This window comes from Felis catus, chromosome C2 (genome assembly GCF_018350175.1).
Source record: "Felis catus isolate Fca126 chromosome C2, F.catus_Fca126_mat1.0, whole genome shotgun sequence".
Taxonomy (NCBI): domain Eukaryota; kingdom Metazoa; phylum Chordata; class Mammalia; order Carnivora; family Felidae; genus Felis; species Felis catus.
In genome coordinates this window covers 9,636,475-9,658,128 of record NC_058376.1, presented here as the reverse complement: position 1 = coordinate 9,658,128, position 21,654 = coordinate 9,636,475, and the positions used below count along the sequence as shown (strand labels likewise).

General features: G+C 42.4%; 1 long non-coding RNA gene across 1 annotated transcript in view; it reads right to left on the bottom strand.

Moving 5' to 3' along the window:
- LOC123379865 overlaps positions 1–21,654 on the bottom strand; it is a 61,164-nt gene that overhangs the window by 25,032 nt on the left and 14,478 nt on the right. The window contains exon 3 of the long non-coding RNA XR_006584811.1: positions 19,498–19,613. This is a non-coding gene — a long non-coding RNA (uncharacterized LOC123379865). The remainder of the gene's footprint in view (positions 1–19,497; positions 19,614–21,654) is intronic.

Here is a 21,654-nt window from a genome sequence, read left to right as displayed (position 1 = left end):
AATAAGGTCCCATCCACAGGTACCAAAAGATAGGACTTGAACATAGCTTTTGGGAGAACACAATTCTACCCACAACAAGCTCTAACACTGTGGGATTCTACTAGTTATTTAAGCCTGGCTAGATATTACAGAGAAAACACAAACTAAGGACCACTGAAGTCTGAAATATTTCCTTCCTTTTTAAAACTACATGTAGATCCCCATTGCGGATCATTCAACACGATGAATTGAAGGTTAAGCAACTTTTTTTAATTTTTCTCTTTTCATTTCTTAAAATACTAGCAGTGAGATGACCTCCAAATTTCAGATACTGATCCTGAACACTACCTATTCACTATAGGATTATTTGTCTTGGCTCCTGGTTCCAATCCACAGCCTAGAAGTCATCAAAAACACTGTCTCAGAGGGAGTGTATTGGTCCCAGCTGCCTTTTCACTTCCCCGTGCTTCAAAATCCCCAACAATGAAGGCAAGCACTCTTGGAATAATCGCAGGGAGGCCCCTATGTTTACAGAGCCCCTGGCCTGTTTCAAAAGACACATGGGGCCACAAGGAGACCAGCAGCCCCACTATAGCTGCAGAAGTCACACAGTATTCCCACCACACTCCAGACAAGCACCATTTTTAAAATGCATCTGCCATTAGGAAAACTATTTCTGATACTTCTTTATCAAGTTGTACCAAATGATGCCATTGATGGATGAGGTGGTTCAAAATGAGAGGCAATCATTTTTCCTTCACGACAAATGTACCTCTCCAGGCTTCATGGCTGGCAAACCGATCCTATAGAACCCAAACCCTCGGAGACAGAGCTCCACCAGGGAACAAGGCTGAGCTGTGTGCTGGTCTTACGTTATGTCTATTCTAAAAGTTGACTTTGGCAGGTGTGTTGAATACTCACACAATATATCTACTCCCAGAAAAGATAAGGGGGAAAAAAATCAAACACTAAATTTTCTTTAAATTCTCACTTGGAAGCAAACACCTTGGCTTTAAAATCCTTGTTTCAGTGATGATGGACTAGTTGGAACAAATTATAAGGAAAATATTGGAGCTATAAATAACTTATTTTTAAAGAACCCTTGTGCTAAAGTATCTCCTGAGTAGCAAATTCTAAGGAATGTAAGCCTCCAGATTATATTCTATCTGAGGCAACATTTTTCCAGAACCCTTGGAACATGTCTAAGTAATGAAATAAACTCAGTAATCTTTTAAAGGGTTCACTGTGAAAAGATATTAGGGGCAAACGGATGATCATGGACTCGTGCTTGTACCTTGGGGTAAAGGAAAATGAGAAGAACTCTAAATATCTAAGATGAAGAAACTCCACAGCCAGACGAGCCCTGGTGCAAATAATCAGGAATGTTTCCAGCCACTGCCAACTTTCTCCCTTACAATAATGAATGGGTTCAAAGGGTCCATTCAAAAGGGGTCTTCACCATGCTTTCCAGTTTCTTCTGCTGTCCTACCTCAAAAGACCCTAAACACCTTTCCCAGTACCCCCATTTCCTACATTCTAGAACAAAATGACAAAATTAAACTTCGTAAAAGTCTGTGTAACACAACCTTACAAAACCTGTTATTGAAGTTCAACAATGTATTTTTAAACTAATAACGTGAATTTTTCCATGCAGAAGAGTCATATAATTGGGTCACTGAAAAAAAAAATACACAGCTGTAATAGAAAACATTTCGGAAAAGGATATTCATACTTCAAAAGCCCTGACTAATCATAAAGTGATGCAAATTTGAAAGGAAATACTTAGATTGTATTTTTACCCAGCTGAACAGTCAGATGTTTAGAAATACCCTGGATTTTTCTACATATTTCCTCCTGTTAAGAGCAAAACTGCTCAGATGCTGTAAAAAAAAAAAAAAAAGGTGGGGGGAGACACACACACTTTAAAAACTTTATGTATTCTGTGTCTTTTTCTTAATTACAGCTGCTCCATTCTGGTTGCAAAGGAGATCTGATTGCAAAGACTTTAAAGCTAAGATATTTACCCGGAGGTGCCACAGAGTTATTTTTATGAAAAATACTGAGAAGTACAAGTCTGGGAATACGCATAGAACTTCAAATGAGAGGCTGGAAAAAGAAGGAGGTGATGAAGGACTTAGCACATTTTCGGTTTGTTTCTCTTACAACCTGTGAGAGAACCCAGACAGTCGATGGGCTCCAGGAGCAAACTCAAGATGGCTGCTGTCCAGAGAGTTTGGCAAAGCCCAGGCGAGGAGGAGAGGCTCATAGTGAGCTGGCCTCCTAGACAGGAAGGTGGTGACAGCAGCAGCCGAGTTGCATGGCATGTGAGCCTAGAGGACAAGCTCTGGCAACTGCCTGAGCGGTCCCCTGTGGCCTTTTCTTCAAAAGTGAAGATGGGGGCGTCTGGTCAACCACAGGTGAGGTGGCACTTCAGGGAGAGACTATACACTGTCAACTCCGCCAACCCTAATGAAGACCAGACACCCTGAAGTATTTGCAGAGTTGGCGGGACGGGAGTGAGAAGTAGCATTGGGTTGCCTCAGACCACCACCAGCTAAGCAGACCTGCCCAGTGAGGGAGGAGGGAGACAGTGTCCCCTGGAACTCCCTGGACAAAAGGCAGAATTTTTCAGTGCAGATTCAAAACAGGCCGTGGTGGGCTTGTGCCAGGTTTGTGCCTGGGTGACTGCCTGGCCCTTTCCCCGAAATAGTACATGGAACTGCAAGGAATGTGCTCTGGCCCCTTTTAGATCCTGGTCCTGAAGACACAAGGCTGGGAACCAGAGGAGCACATTTCCTCAAAGGCCTTATCACCACTTCCTGGAGTTTGTTTCCAGTTTCAGAGCCTGTTCCTGAGAAATGGGGAGAAAACAGAGCTCACAGCAGTGAAACCTGGAGACTTCCATCCTGGCATCCTGGGATCCACTGAGGCCGGCCTCTCTGAGGAATGCACACATGGAGGAGTTTACCACAGAACTTGAGTTCAAGAAGAAGGCTTCACTTTCTTTTTCTGAAGTTGTTTTTAACATTTATTCATTTTTGCGAGACAGAGGCAGAGTGTGAGTGGGGGAGGGGCAGAGAGAGAGAGGGAGACACAGAATCCAAAGCAGGCTCCACTCCAGGCTCTGAGCTGTCAGCACAGAGCCCGACTCAGGGCTGGAACTCACGGACCACAAGATCATGACCCTAGCTGAAGTCGGAGGCTTAACCCACTGAGGCACCCAGGCGCCACACGAAGGCTTCACTTTCTAAAGATGTCATGCTCAGCATTTCCAAGAATAAGCTTATTTTTTTAAATAATAATTAAATTTGGCCATCTTCAATCAGAAGGCAAGTCAATAAATAACATGTTCCAATAAAGGCTGCAACATAATTTTCCATAGTGGTCTTATGATCAACAAGAAAAACCCCTTGTTTTATTTCTTTGGGAGGGAGGTGAGGGGACCTATAACCACAGAAAGCTATGTGACTCACCTCGAGCACAGCCTAGTGGTCACAGAGGAGAAGAGAAGCATGGATTCTCCCAGGAACCCAGGGTTACTATTATGGGCGGGACTGTGTCCCTCCCCAAACACCACCACCAGCAGCAAATCCATATGCTGAAATCCTAACCCCTAGAAACACTTGGAAATAGTGCTGTTGAAGATGTAATTAGTTCAGCTGCCATAGGTCATGGCTGACCTAGTTCGGCTGCCACAGGTCATGAGGTCATGCTGCCGTAGGGCTAGCCCCTAACCCAATATGGCTGATGGGCTTATCAAAAAGAATGCCCTGTAAAGAGAAAGAGGTACACAACGAAGGAAGACGATGGGAAGACACAACAAGAGAGCCATCTACAAGCCAAAGAGCACCTAAGGCACCAGAAGCAAGGGGAGATGCCTGGGACAGAGTCTCCTCCACAGCCCTGCCAAGGAACCCACACAACCCTGCTCGCTCACACTGTCATCTCAAACTTTTGGGGTCCAGAACCATGAAAAAATACACTCCGACTGTCTAAGTCACTCGGTTTGTGGTACTTCGTTACAAATGCACCAGGAAGCTAACACAATCGTCTGTGATTTTTGTAGGCCCTGGGCACTTTGGCCTGTGTGGGCCCCTTCCTCCATAAAAAACATTCAAATTACTTTGTGACTGTATTGGTACAAAGATAAATAAGGGGCGTCTGGGTGGCTCGGTCAGTTAAGCATCCCACGCTTGGTTTCTGCTCAGGTCGTGATCTCACAGTCCTGAGATGGAGCCCCGTGTCAGATTCTGTACTGATAGTGCAGAGCCTTCTTGGGATTCTGTCTCTCCCTCTCCCTCAGCCCCTCCCTCACTTACTCTCTCTCATAAATAAATAAATAAATAAATAAATAAATAAATAAACAAACAAACAAACAGAAATAAAAATTTAAAAGATAAATAAAATCCAGGCTAGATCATATTTAATTTTTATTTCTGATTTTAAAAAAGTGAAAACATCTTCATGAGCCCCTAGAAATCTCATGGGCCCTCCACACTGTACTCCTGAGCCTCATGGAGAAGATGGCCTCATAGACACAGTCACCGGAGTGCCCAGACTCGGGCATGTGCCCCCCTGTTCTTTATCTTGGTGCCATATTGAAACTACCTGTCATTGTGTCTGGTGCTGCCTCTCTCCACCCCTGGCTAGAACATACCCAGGCAAAAAGACTGTTTTATTTATCTTTGCAGCTCCACATCACTTGGCATATAGTATGTGCTCAACAAATAGCTTGTGAACCGACTTGAGTTGCATTAACTTGAACCGATAAAGATCCAGGGTTGTTTAAGGTCATTCCTGAAACATGAAGCAAGAAAAGAGAAAAAGAAGGAAGTTTTGGCAAGAACAGAGCCTTAATAACTGAAGCCTTAGCTCCTGGTAGCAGGGTGAGGATCTGGGAGCTCATCCCAGGAAAGTTTGGAAACTGAAATAAAATGAGTGTTTTATAACCATCCATTCTGTTCCATTTTTTTTTTCTTTCTCCCTCTCTCCATCTTTGAACTTGTTTTTCACTCTCCAGGACTTAGAGAAGTTCACTTACATCAGAGCTACTTGCCTTTCTTTTGGTGAGGGTTTCTCAAATTACAACTTTTCCACTGAGACTTTTCTGGCAGTGGATTTGGCCTTTCTAGATCCAGCCACACTTATCGTCCATGACAATGCTATATTTTAAGTTGTCCTGATCCCTGAATAATTTCTGCTTTTCCTGCTGACCAGTCTGCATCTTTGCCATATTTCCATGTAAAAAGTCCTTCTCTGCACTAGGATCCCACAATGGCAGTTAAGTAAACCTCCCTTAGCCCTTTGCCACGACATAAAAATTTTAAACCAGAAAGAAAGAAATTAACATTCCATTGGGCACTGGAGAGAGATAAAGAATCACAAAAACTTAGATGATTGCTGGGAGGATAAGACTTCTAGATTTCTAATTGTGTACCATAACCTTCCTAGAAGAGCATTCCCCAAAATGTATTCAACAGAATGCTGATAGTGTCACACAAATGAAAGCTTCCAAGGACATAAATCTGGAAGGTACAGGGGTTTAAAAACCTAAGACAGTTTCTACTATGCAATAGGAATGTCCACGAGACAGATAAAACATTCAGCATTTCACGGACAGACTTAACCATGGACTTATCCTATAGGTGGAGTGGAGAACAGGGAGAAAATGGGCTTCAAAGGGCACGTGTTCTAGGAAATACTTTGGCAAATACTGGCCTAGCCACAATATGTTGAGTTTTAAAGGAGAGACACCATGATGGGCATAAGGATCCCCCACAGGCCAAAGTGGTTAGAGAGGGTGTGTTAAAAGCAGTATGATTTGCATTAGTGCTCAAAAGACAGAGCAAGGAGCGTGCGAGTGGAGGGCGCTTGGGAAAATAGCCTCAGCAAAGGAGAAAATTTATGAGATGTGTTTGAAGACCACAGAAGACTGGTGTGGAAGGCATGCTATAGAAGAGATCGAAAGGCCTGGGAAGAGCGGGAGACACAGAGGAGAAGGAGACAGAGAACCTCATCCTGGAAGCGTGGGAAACAAGAGTCAACTTCAAGGCAAAATCACAGACATTGCTGTGCTGTGCTGAAAGAACCTAAGTGTATTTGGTGCTGAAAGAACCTAAGTGTATTTGGCTCCAATCGATACATATGATTCCTACTATCTGCTCGACAGAGAGGAAAAGGGGTGCCAAGGAGCAGGGGCATGAACTTGGCAAGTAGGGGAGCCACAGTGGTGTAGGGGCAAGGGCCCTGGGGGTGTTAGGAAGCTCACATTCCACATCTACCACTGCCAAGACTTTGGACAAGTTAAGTTCCCATGGAACCAATGTCCTCATCTGTGAAATAAGAGAAGCTGATGCTATGGTCCCTTACCATTCTAACATCCTGTCAGTCTCTGATGATGTGAAAGTCATGTCCATCTAAAGCCAGCGTGGCTGGATGGAATGGGGCACTTTGAGGTCAGACCCCACACTCCTTTCTCCCGCAGCGAGCTTACCAGAGAGCGTTTCAGCTGACAAGTCTCTCTCAGCCCAATACAGCTGCCTATGCCATGTGGACAAGGGGTGGGAACCCAAGAGGCATGAGTTCTGAGAGAATCAAGGGACAGAATATTGAGAGACAAGAGAGCAGAAGAATTGCAGAGGGTGTCTTCTTGCCTTTTGAATTCAGGCAAGCTGATTGCCACACCCTCCTGAATCTTCAATGATGGAATCAACCAGATGCCATTTCCTACACCCTGAGAGTCAATTAACAGCTCCTGAGTCTGTAAAATTAAGAAATCTGTAATAGCTTCATAGGGTTGCAGAGTGGGTTGAACAGCATAGGTTTTATAAAACAGAAAACCCCGTGCCTGGCCTAGAGTGACAAGTCAATACTTGGCTTTGCAGTCTACGTGTGTTGTGCTCAGACCTGATTATTTCCCAGGATTCATCACTGATGTGTTGCTCCCTCCACCCTGCCACGATCCAATTCACACCCAAGGCTCTTCCCTGCCTGGCTATGGGACCCTGATCCAACCACTCACAGCTTCCTTTGTGTCAATGCTGCAACAGACAAAGAAGGACCAAAAAAAAAAAAAAAAAAAAATAGATCCACTTGAGCATCTCAAACTTCTTTTACTTACAGCCACACTATAATTTTAGCTAAAATGTTGGAATAGTTTTGTTTTCCATTATTAGCATGATTCTTACTTACCGGGATGAAATATGGTTTCCTTTGGTTAAAAAAAAATGCCCAATATGTTATAAAAGATGAAGTAATGCCTAGTAACCTTGCTTGTTTTTAAAACCCCTTCCTATCAACTGCTAGAGGGACTTGGTTTAATGTTGATCCATGCCACAGTATATTTGCTTCACTTCCAGCTTCTGGCTAACCCCTTAATGGGTAAGTTAATTGGGTAACATGAGTCAATTAATCAGAACGCATAGTTATTTTTATGAACTCTATTGCCAATGCATTAATTCATGACATGTGTTTCATATATTGGAAGAATGGCTAAAATGTAAGTATAGATTTTTACATGATATATGGTTCTAAAAGTCAGATGCCGTGAATGATTCACGCATTCATTCATCTAAGAAGTGTTAAGCACCTACTAAGAACCAGTCATGATTCTAAGCACTGGAGGTAATAGATGAATCAAGTCAAAGAAAGGCAGTAGGCGCACAAACAAGTCCTTGCACACAGATTTCTGATGGAGGTGTGGATATGGTAGGATTGTGCACAGTGTCAGGACCACATCGCTGCCAGAGGGTCAACCAAGGTTTCAGAGGGGCACAGTTGCATCCAGAAGAATGAGTAGGGACTCAACTCGATGACAGATGAAGAAAGCAGATATAGTGATAGAAAGACATTTCAGGTATTAGAAATTTCCTCTGAAAATGCCTCAAGGCACCAGGGAGCAGAGTAATTCACAATGGCTAGGACATAAGGTCCAGGGAATGAGAGAGAAGAGATGAGCAGGAGCTAAGTGGAAGAACAGCCAGGGCTTAGAAGATCTTGAGAAGCACACTAAAGATTTGGGGCTTTATCCTGAAGGCAATGCAGAATTTCTGAAGGGTTTAAGCAGGAGGGATGGTGTCATAAGATGCTTAAAAGATCATTCTGGATACTGGCAGGAAGAGAGCAGCCCAGGAGGTAGTACAGAGGTTCAGATGAGTGATGATGAAGGTCTGGGGTGAGCCAGAGGCATTTGGGAGGGCTACAGACAGTAGATTTCAGGTATATTTTTTTCCAATTATATTGAGAGGTAATTGACTCAGGTATATTTAATAGCTCAAATCAGTGGAGCTTGCTCATGCATGGAGGTGAAGTGAGAGGCAAGAGTCTGGGGTAGTGATTGGATGAGTAGCAGCACCATCAACCCAAGTACTGGAGAGAGGAGGAGAACCAGGTGATGGGGGAACATCATGAACTCTGTTCTGCCATGTGGATTTGAGGGCACAGTGGACAAATAAATGGCAGGTACTCAACAGGCTATTGTATAGGTGGGTCTGAAGCTCAGGAAATGAGTGTAAGCTGGTGAAAGACATTTGGAAATCATCACTACTATCACAATGTAACCAAGAGAGGACGTGTGATTGCCCAGGAAGGGCAGGTGGAAGAAGAGGAGTCCAGGAAAAGGTAAGTCTGAGGATGACACGGCAACATAGAGGGATGGTAAAGAGAAAGGGGTTTGCAGAGCGTTTCAAGAATGTGCAGTCAACAGTGCCAAATGGCACAGGGAAGGAGAGGGAATGCACACTGGATGTGTCAATGTTTGCAAATTTCAGTTCCCATGAGTTTGAGGACTGGCACTGAGTATTGGCCACAAGCAAGGAGGAGCCAATTATATTTTTTTAAAAAAAGAAAAGAAAACTAATGTCTCTCAAACTTTAAGTGCATTAGGTTGTTTATTTTTTCAAGCTTATTAATTTTGAGACAGAGAGAGAGACAGGACACACACAAGTGGGGAAGGGGCAGAGAGAGAGAGAATCCCAAGCAGGCTCTGTGCTGTCAGCATGGAGCTGGATGTAGGGCTCAAACTCATGAACCATGGGATCATGATCTGAGTCAAAACCAGGAGTCAGATGTCTAACCAACTTAGCCACCTAGGTACCCTTGAAGGGTGTTTTAAAATACAGTTCTTGGGCCCCACCCTCAGAGCTTTTAATACAGTGGGTCTACAGGAGATCTCAGGAACCTGCATTTTTAACAAGCACCTGAGAGTTTCTATGAGGACAGAGAATCCACGCTTACAGTCACTGTGAAAGTGCCTCCCTGTAAACTAAAATTGGGTACTTTTTAAACAAAACTATTTTCTTCACAGAAGCGTTTCCCAGGGGCCCATGATACCCATTTCTGTTTCACTCACAGAGACCCAAGAGGCTGCCGGATTGTTTTACTCTTCCCAGTGCCTTCAGTCTTGTAGTCCTCGATATCCTCAAAATGAGACCCGCAGTTCTCGTAAGTGGAAAAATAACCTGAGTGTTTAAGAAAATCTGTCCACCATGTCCTAGTTCCACCCTACCTCCTGAATCAGGCTCCTAGACGTGGAGCCCAGGAATCCAGAAATTTCTGAAGCCACCCCTCCCCCAGTAGATTCTGTGGTTCAGCCAGGTTTAGAAACAACTGAATAGATCATCTCTAATCCAACATCAATCTTTAATAGTCCATGAATTCAATGCACATCTGCAAGAGATGTGTTTTGGCTGCCAAAATAAGGCTCTAATAAACCTCCCTGTCAAAAAGGAAGTTTAAAATTCCTTGATGTCAGCGGAGCTTGAGATAGAAACTGTAGTCCAACTGTGAGTTTTCAGAGTAAATATTATTACAATGATGTAGAATTTTAGCTGGTCCTATTAATTATGCAGCCGAAGCACTTCGATGAATTGCGGGTGCTGTAATGTAAACATTTGGTTCAGTAATTGTTACTCTCAAGTTCAATGGCCTCCTCAAATCAGTCAGCGAAGATTTACCATTGTTGTTGTAACAACAAGAGGAGTCCAGGAAGAATGAGTCCTTTCGCCAGCTCTAACACTGGAAAATTTGGTAAACATATATTTAAGTCTGTGCCAAACAATAAATTCTCTGGCTAATAAGGATTATTAAGGGAAATGAGATGTCTCATAAGTAACATAAAGGGCTGGTAAACACTATCATTTCAAAGTCCCAGTTCTCCAGAGGTAAAGGTGACAAATTCTTACAAATGAGCTGCTTACCTCCCCCGTCCCACCACCTCTTCTTTCCTCCTGTGGCCATCCCCATCCAGTGCTAGCAATGGCCTGTGTTCCAGACCAGGGTTTGCTAGAAGAGAAGGGGAATGGAGAGACAGGGGAGAACATGGCAGAGTAGCACTGAAAACCGGCTGGCAAGCTCTGCCTTTGCTACCTCCAAGATTTTCTCTTATCATGGCCCTAGGGAGGTACTGTCAGCTTCCTACAAAAGAGAGGAGACGTCCCTGCTTAAAAACCTCAGTAGGGTTCCCAGCACCTATATCATAAAACTCACACTGTTTACAGAGGCAAGCAAGAGCATTTCCCATTAGGCCTCAGTTCCTCTCACCTTGTCCTGCCTACTCTTCCCAGCCCTCCCTCCCCAGTACTGTAAACACCCTCCATTCCAGGGACATTAAACTTCTGACTTTCCACAACTCAGGGTCTTTCTCTGCATGTGCTATAGCCTCCAAAGCGGTAACCTTCCTGCTCCCTTTCCTCACCTGGCAAATCTCTCTTATCTCTCAAGACCCAGCTCAGACAGTACTTCCTCGGCGAAGCCTCCTCAGATTATCCCAGACAAACATATGGATTCACCCTTGGTGAGCTGTAGCCCTTTGTTTAAATTCCTGTAATATCGAGCACACTGCTAAATAATTATTTATCTAATTGCCTGTCTAACTCTTCTGCTGGAGTTCAAGGCCAAGCCAAGCTCACAGTAGACTCTGTTAGATAGATAAAAGGGAGCAAGAGTGGGGAATGAAGGAAGGAAAGAAGGATAGATGGATGGAGTGACAGACAAAGGAACGGGGGAAAAAGAAGCAGAATGAACTAGACTAGAGGCAGGAGCCTATATTTCTTCATTTGTTCATACAACAGAGGTGTATTGGGAATAATAATTTAGTTCAAGACATTGTGCTAGGCTTACTGAGACAAATAAGACGCACCTGTGACCCCTACAAGATGCTCCCAGGCCAGCCAGGAACACAGATAAGCAAACAGACAATTACATTAAAGTCCATGAAGACTAGTGAAAGTATACATGAGGTGCTATGATATCACATGGGAGAATTTGCCAAAACGGTCCAGAGGAGTCGAATGGAAAGCTGAAACCTAAAGCATGAGTAGGGGTGGAAGCAATTTGCATTTCCAGAAGAGTGACTGTATGTGCAAAGAAAGGAAAAGAAATAAAAGCTTGGACAAAGAATTAGGACAGGAGAGATAAGTCTGGAGAGGGAGGCAGGGTGTGGCCACAAAGATGTCTAGAGGTAGCACGTGGACATGAGGGAAAGCTTAACTGAACCCCCAGCCTTTGCATTGTTGCTCCTATTGTTTAGAATATGCTTAGTTTCTTCCAGACAAATTCTGCCACCCTTCAGTTAGAATTTCCAGGCACCCTACAGTGTCCTATTATAACACTCTTCAAAAATCATTGAACTATTCTATCTAATCCCTGGCTACCCCAGTAAACTGGAAGATTCCTCAGGCTAGGCATTGTATCTGTCTTGTTCATCATGGTATCCCTAGCACCTATAAAGTGCATGGCTTGGGGCTTCTGGGTGGCTCAGTTGGTTAAGCATTAGACTTTGGCTCAGGTCATGATCTCATGGTTCATGAATTCAAGCCCCACATCGGGCTGCATGCTGACAGAATGGAGCCTACTTGGGATTCTCTTTCTTTTCTTTCTCTCTCTCTCTCTCTCTTTCTCTCTCTCTCTCTCCCTCCTCCCCCCCCCCCCCCCCCGCTTCCATGTGTGCGCTCTCTCTCTCTCTCTCTCAAAATAAATAAACTTTTAAAAAAGTACATGGCCTATGGTAAGCCCTCCATAAATACTGGTTAAATACTGGTTAAAATATAAGAAATGCATGGTCTTGTTAACCAAATATTTCCATTATGGTTCTCTGAAATAGTTTTTTTTTTTTTTAAGCCCACCTGGGAAAATATTTGAGAAAAATCCATGAGGTAGAAAGGATCCCAGCAGAGGCCTTGTTCTCACCCAGCCTCTGACACTCAGACAGATGTGGTCGCCAGCAATCACGTCAGCTCACCAAGGCTGGGGGGTTTCTTACTTATCAAATGGGGCTATTGGCCTGGATGAAATCTAAGGTTGCCTGTAACTCAACTCGATGGCTTTTATGTTATGACACCAAAGCCACACTGACCCATGGTAAGAAAATTTGGAGATACTAAGATGCAGGAAAGCACTCAGAGCCATTCACCTCCAGGACTGTGGTCTCATCGAATCTGTCCTAAGGGAAGCTGCTACAAAGTCCACTCTTAACTTATTAGATATGAAAACACAGTCAAAGAGGGAAGGAGAGGTCACCTCTCCTATGCAAATAAACTTTCTTTTAGTAAGTCCCCAAGAGATGGATGTGGAGAGCTCAACATTTTCCACTTTCAAGTTTAAAATGGCCAGAAAGAACCAAACCCCTCGAGCCAAACCAGGGAGAAGGGCTTGAGGTGCCTCCAGCAGCAAAGAGCCACGTGATATGCTCTATGCCCAGGAGATTCAGAGGATTGGAAACGAACTAAAGCCATGATTTAAGTAATTTCATCTATGTGTTTCCAGAGATTAATTATATTTATTGTATCTGACACCAGTCAGGGATAGCAAACGTCTTTTGTGAGGCTTACAACAATATTTAAAAAGCATTACTCGTAATGGCTGATTTTGTTTTATTATATCTGACTCAAAGCCAAAGGTAGACAGCACTTAGCTGTCTGTGGACATTAATGTTTGGAGAGCAACAAAGACAGCTCCCCTCTCTGGTCTCCTACGGGCACCTGCACATGCTGCCCACTCTCTCTCGGTGTATGTGACAGTGGGGTGGGGGCAGGGAGGCCATCCAACACCTCCAGAATTTGCCGTGCAGCCACTGTATGCAAAGCATAGCGCTAGGCCTTGCCGGACCCTCGGAGGTGGATAAAACAAGGATTCCTGCCCCCTAGGTGGCACGGGGCTCACTAACAGTCTAACAAACATCACCCCATAAAGGCTTTACTACATGGCATAGGACAAGCAAGATAATAGTAGGATAAAAATAGGGAGAAATCAGAAAAGGACATGGCATATGAGATGAGCCAGCAAAGAAGAGGCCAACACAAATGGGAAATTGATTCTGGGTGCCAAGAACAGCATAGGCAAAGATGGGAAACTGAGGAAGGCTGGGGCACGTTCAGACAAAGCTTTAGGTGGCATGTGTCCATGTGGAGAAATCGCATACAGTGAGATGGGAAAGACGGAACATGTGGTTGAAGGTCTGGAACAGGTACATATTTGGCATGAGCAGAGGAGTACCATGAGAAGGTCTACACTCCGGAGAATTAGTGTAGGGTGTTAGATAAGCAGCCAGCAAGGCCTTTCAGAAAGTGCATTCCATGGCCTGGTGAGAGCCACTACTCTAGAGCACAGTCACACCTGGTGATTGGGGGGCCACAGGATCGCTACAGAAATTAACATGGTGGGCTTGGGAAATTTCAGTCAGCTGGCCTGGGGACCTAATGATGGCGTGTCCATAGAAAAGGGCAATTTTGAATTTTAAGCCACTGACTTAGAGACAATATTCAAAGACAATTCATTTGTAAGTTGGGGATTGCCCTCCCAAACGAAGGAGATCTGTTTCATATTGTTACAGGGTGCTTCCGCTTTGCAAGCAGATCTTGCCATCTTGTGGAAAAGATGAAAGTATTTTGGACAAAGGAACCAGGAGATCCAAGCATGAGAGCATTTACATCCAACTGTGCCCACGACATCAGACAAGAACACAACCCACCAGGGAGGCCCCCTCCTAGCTACATAGGGGCCCATCCCCAAAAGCCTTAAAAAATAGCATGAAAGTGGAATGTCTTTAAAATCCACCACATCTTCAATGGAGTTAATTTTACTGGAAAATTGTTCTCCCTTTTTAGAACATTAGTCCCTAAGGACAGAGTACAAGAGGGAGAAACTTGTTTTTTTATGAACTTGCCCAAGAAAATTGATACACCCTAAAGCCCATCTAGTTATGAAATTCCATTGCATCTGTCTCTTGTTTGTTTGCTTTGAAACCACCAATCCAAATCTACTTGGGACACTCAATGCAAAATAATAATAGCTCTGTTCATTTTTGTTTGGCTTTAAAGGAAAAATTAACAGAAGGGGAACAAGGTCTCAGTTAAAGATCAAGAAAATATGACAGTAATTGGCATCTATGCAAAATAAATCAAGACCAAATCTCTGTATTTTTTGCTTTGTCATTGATTTTTTTTCTTTACAAATAAGACATTTATGTCTTTCTTTCCTGTGTGTTTTCTGGATCCATCATCAGTACCCCATATTTTGCTGTGCCAAGTATAAATTCTTAAACATCATAAGAAGTTTCCAGTGTTTATCTTTGGAAAAAAATACAACTCAACATATCCATAAAATTGTACTATAAAATTATGGATGCTAGCATAAATAGGGATACCTACACATTTATATGTCTGTTGAGAAATGCATGTCTCTATAAATATTCTTGGTTTTTTAATATCACTTTAGACTTACATAAAAGTTGAAGACTAGTGTAAAGAATTCATAATTCCCATATGCCTTTTACATAGATTCCCCCAAATATTACCATTTATCATGTGAATGCGTGTGCACATGTAGATATGTAAGTTGCTTGCATGATGCACTTTTGTCCCTAATTGGAGTTTGTGTCTCCTAAAAACAAGAGCATCCTCTTACACAACCACAATATAATTGCAAAGTAAGAAAATTAACAAGCTATTGCTCAGATCTATTCTACAGACTTAATTCTAACTTGCCAGTTGTCCAAATAGTGTCCTTTAGAGCAAAAGAAAATCCCAGATTACACATGGCGCTCATTTGTCATACATCAGCGCTATCAACCTTTGTGTGTAAGGAGCAGAGACAAACTGTTTCCATCACACAGAAACTCAGAAGATACTGTTCTCTTGAGTTCCTCCTGAGGAATCTGCTAAAGCCCACACTTCTGACAACGAAAATGGCTAGAGAAGCATAAGGGCAAAGAGGACAGAGCACTTAACATGCAATTACTTGAGGAACTAGGACTAAATGAAAGTTAACAGGGAAGTTTATCATGTATATGACTAGGTGAACACAGATATGACCATGAGGATATAGTAAAGCCATAAAAAAATAGAGGGACAAGAATAGCATATGTAACAATATAGACAACTATTTTTCAGGAATCATGATTAGTGGTAATAGTATTATGTTGTTATTCTGAGACTATTATGTTTATACCAAGGGATAAAGCAAGTGAGTAATTACGGGATATTCTAATTCTGTATGCTTGAGAACTAAGGTTTTTGGTATGAAAGAGAGGAGATATGGATATAACACAGAGGCAAGTAAAGCAAAAACCCTGTAGTCTTTAATTTGAGTTAGAAATTGATGTGAATTCAGGGGCGCCTGGGTGGCGCAGTCGGTTAAGCATCCGACTTCAGCCAGGTCACGATCTCGCGGTCCGGGAGTTCGAGCCCCGCGTCAGGCTCTGGGCTGATGGCTCAGAGCCTGGAGCCTGTTTCCGATTCTGTGTCTCCCTCTCTCTCTGCCCCTCCCCCGTTCATGCTCTGGCTCTCTCTGTCCCAAAAATAAATAAACGTTGAAAAAAAAATTAAAAAAAAAAAAGAAATTGATGTGAATTCATATGGCATTTTACCTATTCATAGACAGTTGAAAGATCGGTAATGAGAGAGAGAGACAGACAGAGGCAGATAGACAGACAGACGTGTGTGCATGTGTGTTTTCCTAGCTCTATCCACTAGAAAAGCCTAGAAACAGTGGCCAACCCTGTTCTAGAATCATGTCAAGGAGATGTGAGAGCAGCTCATCACAGAGGTCTAAAGTTAAGAGATTCTCCGGGTCACAGATGAAACAATGTAAGTTCCCGTAAGGATGAGAATTGCAAGAAATTGGAATTCATCAAATATGTTGAAATCCATGAATTCATGATGACATGTTTGAAAAATGTAGCTGGCAATCTTTTGAGGATGACAAGGAACCCATACATGATCTTAAAAACCAAGTAAAATGACACTATCGAACATGTATCTTACTTTCCTATACAAACTAAACTCCTAGGTAACCAAATAGTAGATGACAGGAAGTATCTCCTTATAAAATTATCCCAGCTAATAAATGAAAACAAAATGATGGAATTAGAACAACACTGTTCTCCAGACTCGTATGAATGAACGGGTATAGGCAATGTTCACCACATCTTCCAAAATTAAAAACAAGGGGAAAAGAGCAGATGCATGATGGGAGAACACAGCACCATCTACAATCACCTATTCCAGGGGCTGATCCCAAATCTGGTGAGACCTCTGGATCCGCCTGTCAATTTTAGGAGGATAGGGAAAAAAGGAGCTGTTGAACTGTGTGATGAGGGTACAATCAACAAAATCCAGCCTGGGGGATACTCCACAGGTCAAATGGGCCAGGTTCCTCAAGGTTACATATAAAAAAATTTTTAAGGGGCACCTGGGTGGCTCAGTCAGTTGAGCGTCCAACTCTTGATTTCGGCTCAGGTCATGATTTCTCAGTTGGTGAGATCAAGCCCCACATCAGACTCCACGCTGATGGCGCTGAGCCTGCTTGGGATTCTCTCTCCCTCACTTTCTGCACCTTCCCTGCTCTCTCTCTCTCTCAAAATAAATAAACATTTTTAAAACCTTTTTTAATAGGCAAAACTATGATGTGTAAGGCTGCATACTTTTTATCAAGCCGTAAAGATGCAACAAATTTATTTATTTAAATTTTTTGACTTCATAAATAGTTTATTAAGCTTCCACTTAATAATATTCTGGTAAGTCTAGAGTTATTCTACATAGCACCCATGGATCATCATTTTTTTTAATTTTTTAATCTTTATTTATTTTTGAGAGAGAGACAGAGTACACGAGGGGGAGGAACAGAGAGAGAGAGGGAGACATAGAATCTAAAGTAGGCTCCGGGCTCTGAGCTATCAGCACAGAGCTCAATGCAAGGCTTGAATTCACAAACTGTGAGATCATGACCTGAGCCATAATCAGGCGCTTAACCAACTGAGCCACTCAGGCATCCCTGGATTGTCAACCATTAAAAATTAGACTAAAGAGCCATGTTTAACAATAAAACATTCTGAATCAAAAGACATTTTTAGAATTTTATATAGGGCCAGACAGACACCATAAAAATTACCTTTGTGTATTGTTGGAAAATAGTATTTTTTGAACCTGATGTATTTGAGATAAAAGGATATTTGTTACATAGGAGTACTTTTTTTAAAATAAACCCCCCTCGTCATTTCAGGGAGACAGCTTACTGCAATAGAAAAATAGTGGACTAATTAGGGGACCTGAATTCTTCCCTTGAGTTCTTCCACTAACAAGCTTATGATATGGGAAAAGTTGGTCTGGGCTTGGGCTTCAGATGAATAATCTATATAATGCAAAGTTGGTTGAGGAGCATTTCCAGCTCTGACCCGCATCTGTGATTTTCTTGCAGTTACCAGGGAACGTGTAGCTGGATGTCATCTGAAGGAAGAGTTGTAGCTCCCGCGCTTTTACATTTGATCTTAGCCAAAAGGCCAAGAAGCAGGGGCGCCTGGGGGGCTCAGGAGGTTAAGCATCTGACTCTTGATCTCGGCTCAGGTCATGATCTCATGGTTTGTGGGTTACAGCCACACATCGGGCTCTGTGTAAGGCATGGAGCCTGCTTGGGATTCTCTCTCTCCCTCTCTCTGCCCCACCTCTGCTCATGCTCTCTCTCTCTCTCTCTCTCTCTCTCTCTCTCTCTCAAAATAAATAAACTTAAAAAAAAAAGGCCAAGAAGCAATGCAGCTACCCTTTTGATGATATGTGATGCTCTTTTTGTCTTCCAAGATTTTTCCCTATTTCTCAGTTTGGCAGATTATTTGTTCTTTAAGATTCAGTTCAAATTCTCCTGTGTGTGTGTGTGTGTGTGTGTGTGTGTGTGTGTGTGTAAATTTCACCTGACTTTCTTATACAGTTCCCTACTTTTTACTTCTGAGAATCTATGTTGTAATTCTTACAACTAAGAATGCAACAAACTTAATACCAGAAAAGCCATAAAAGTGATTACTTTTTGTGGGGGCGAGGGAGTTTCTAGAGTAACTGGTAAAATTCTATTACAATAAAAAGGTTTAAAAGTAGATTTAAAAGTAAAAAAACAAAATGGCTCTTATTTTAAAAAGGGTTTCCAGAATAGGAATCCATTATGATTATATACACATCAGGAAACCCGGATACAGTGTATATCCATATATAAAATAAGTGTCTGGAAGAAGACTTGAAGCCTGCATACCAAACAAGGAACGATGAGCAGTGAGATGTACTTCTCGGGCTCAGAGCAGGACAGAGGGGGAGCCTAGAAGCTCAGAACAAAAGGACTCTGACTTCTTGCTGGATATATTTTTATACTATTTGCATTTTTATAGGCAACTTTTCATGTATTATTTATATAGATGAAATGATTCAATTAATCAAGGAGTGAGTGAGCTAAGCAAAGGGTAAGCTAGTAGGTAGATGAGGGATAGTAAGTGGATGAGTGAGTGAGTGAGTGAATGAATACATTAATGAATGAATGAATGAATGAATGAATGAATGAATGAATGAGTCAGTGAGTCAGTGAATGAATGGGTGGGTGAATGAGTCAGTGAATGAATAAGTGAATGAGTGAATAAATGGATGGTTGAGTGAGTGAACGAGTGAGTGACTGAGTGAGTAAATGAATGAATGAATGAATCAATCAATCAATGAGTGTAAGAGTGAGTAAGCAAATGAATGGAAAATGAATAAATTACACCAGTATGACAGGCAGGTCCTAATAGCAAAGTCTTCATAAAATCATGTTAGTAAACCACAAAGAAAAATAGATCATGCAAAGGTCAACCCAGATTGTTCACGCCCTGCGTATTTGAAGATCCTTAAATCCCTAGTCACTAACTTGATTAGATTTATGCCAAAATTTTATAAATGAACAATTTACAAGGAAACTTGATAGGAGATCAGTCAAGTATGAATTCAGAGCCAAACACCACTTTGAATGATCTCCTGCATCCATCCTAACACCATCCTGCCTGCCCTCCAGGAACCCCCAGTCACATCCCACCAAGAAGTCTTGCTGGACACTTCAATTTCACCATCCGCCTAAGAATTCTAAAGCACACCTCTGCATCCTTCCAGAACTAGTTCTTTGCTACATTCTTTTTAAACACAGAACCACAGCCTCTAACACAGTCACCAGCCAGTGTCCAAATTCAGAGCAAAGAGGCATGCTTTTGAAATTGACGTAATTGAAAAACAACTCTACCTCCAACCAAGTTTCTTCAAGTCTCTGTGTTCAGCTCTGTTCAAAGTTCTAGAAAGCTGGTCAGAAGGAGATTGTCTTGCATAATAACTTCCCTGGGCTTCAGTCAGAGTCTTCAACTGTAAAATGGAAGGAATACATTACTTGCCTCACAGAGAGATTATGTGGCCTCAAAAGAAAATTATGTGAAATGCTCAGTACGGTGCCTGGTACGCAGGAGGTGTTTGCTATAGTTATTTTTTTTATTAAGGTGAAATTTACATAACACAAAATTAGCCATCTTAAGGCAAATGAATCAGTGGCATTTACTGCAATCACAGTGTTGTGTAACCAGCCCTATCTAGCTCTGAAACGTTTTCACTACCCAAAAGGAAACCCCATATGCATTTAGCAGTTAGCTTTCTATCTCTCTTTCTTCCTGGCCCTGGCGACCACCAATGTACTTTCTGTCTCCACAGTTCTACCCATTTTGAACACATCATATAAATGGAATCATACAATATCTGACCTTCTGTGTCCGGCTTCCTTCACCTTAGCATGTTTTCAAGATTCATTCATATTACAGTAACGTATCATTTCTTCATTCCTCTTTAAGGCTGAATAATATTCTATTGCATGTATAGACCACAATTTGTTTATCTGTTAATCTGTTGAGACATTTGGGTTGTTTCTACTTTTCGGCTGTCACGACTACGAGTACTGTCGTGAGCGTTCACATGCATGTATTTGTGTGAGCACCTGTTTTCCGTCCAGTTCATCTGGGTATAAACCTAGGAGTGAAACTGCCGGGGCATATAGTAATTCTATGGCTAGCTTTTTGAGGAATGGTAAATCTATTATAATTTCTTTTTTTTTTAATATTAAGTTTTTATTTATTTTTTTTTAATTTTTTTTTCAACGTTTATTTATTTTTGGGACAGAGAGAGACAGAGCTTGAACGGGGGAGGGGCAGAGAGAGAGGGAGACACAGAATCGGAAACAGGCTCCAGGCTCTGAGCCATCAGCCCAGAGCCTGACGCGGGGCTCGAACTCCCGGACCGCGAGATCGTGACCTGGCTGAAGTCGGACGCTTAACCGACTGCGCCACCCAGGCGCCCCTTTATTTATTTATTTTTAAAGAGAGACAGAGAGAGCGAGTGAGGGAGGGGAAGAGAGAGAGAGAGAGAGAGAGAGAGAGAGAGAGAATCCCAGGCAGGCTCTGCACTGTCAGCATGGAGCCCAACGCGGGGCTCAAACTCACGAATCATGAGATCATGACCTGAGCAGAAACTAAGAGTCAGACGCTTAACCAACTGAGCCACCCAGGCACCCCATAACTATTAAAATTTCTAAAGCATTCATTTCAGTGCTACTAGAACAGGCACTGTTATATCTATGAGTCATAAGTCCCCATGAGAATTAGCTTTCTGTGAGCACCATTTTTCCAAAAGAAAACAAATAGTTATGGTTTTCCACAGGTGTAGGCCGAATCATGACAAACTGAATCTCAAATTTCAAAGAAGTCTTTATCCCTGAGATACATATATTTCAAATGTTTATGGGTAAGTAAGCCTATTCTTTTAAGGAGCTGATAGCTCCCAACTGTGTCAAACTTGACCTTCTATAGCATCCAACTAATAAGATGTATTTCCAGGCCTTCACCATCCGTGCATGCATGAATGCAAAATGGCAGAAAGCCTGTCTGGCATAATGACTCAGATGGCTCCATATCTAAAGGGAGGCAGTTTAAGAAACAAATAGAACAGCAAGCTGAAGAAGGAGCTTGGACACTGTAGTGGGCTTCAGAAAAACTAAGCCAGGGCAGAGATTCAAAGAGCAGAACAACAGGACAGGAATGCCAAGACATGGAGAAGATCTCCCACTTATGGAAGGAGGCAAGGTCAAGAAATGAGAGAGGAATGTTAGTTTCATGCCCCTGCCAGTAACTTTCATGGCTAATTACACCCTGACAGCCTATAAATTCCTCTAATAGTTTTCAATGGAGAAACTATTCTTCTATCCATCCCTTCAACTATTAAGTGATGTAGCTGCTTTAGACTGGCTTCCAGAATCACCCAAGTGGTGCTGATTATCACCGGTGGGTGTGGACAAGGGAGAAAGCAAGAATGCATTCTTCTGAGAGCCTTCTGGGCAAAAAGCACCATGTATGGTAAATATCAG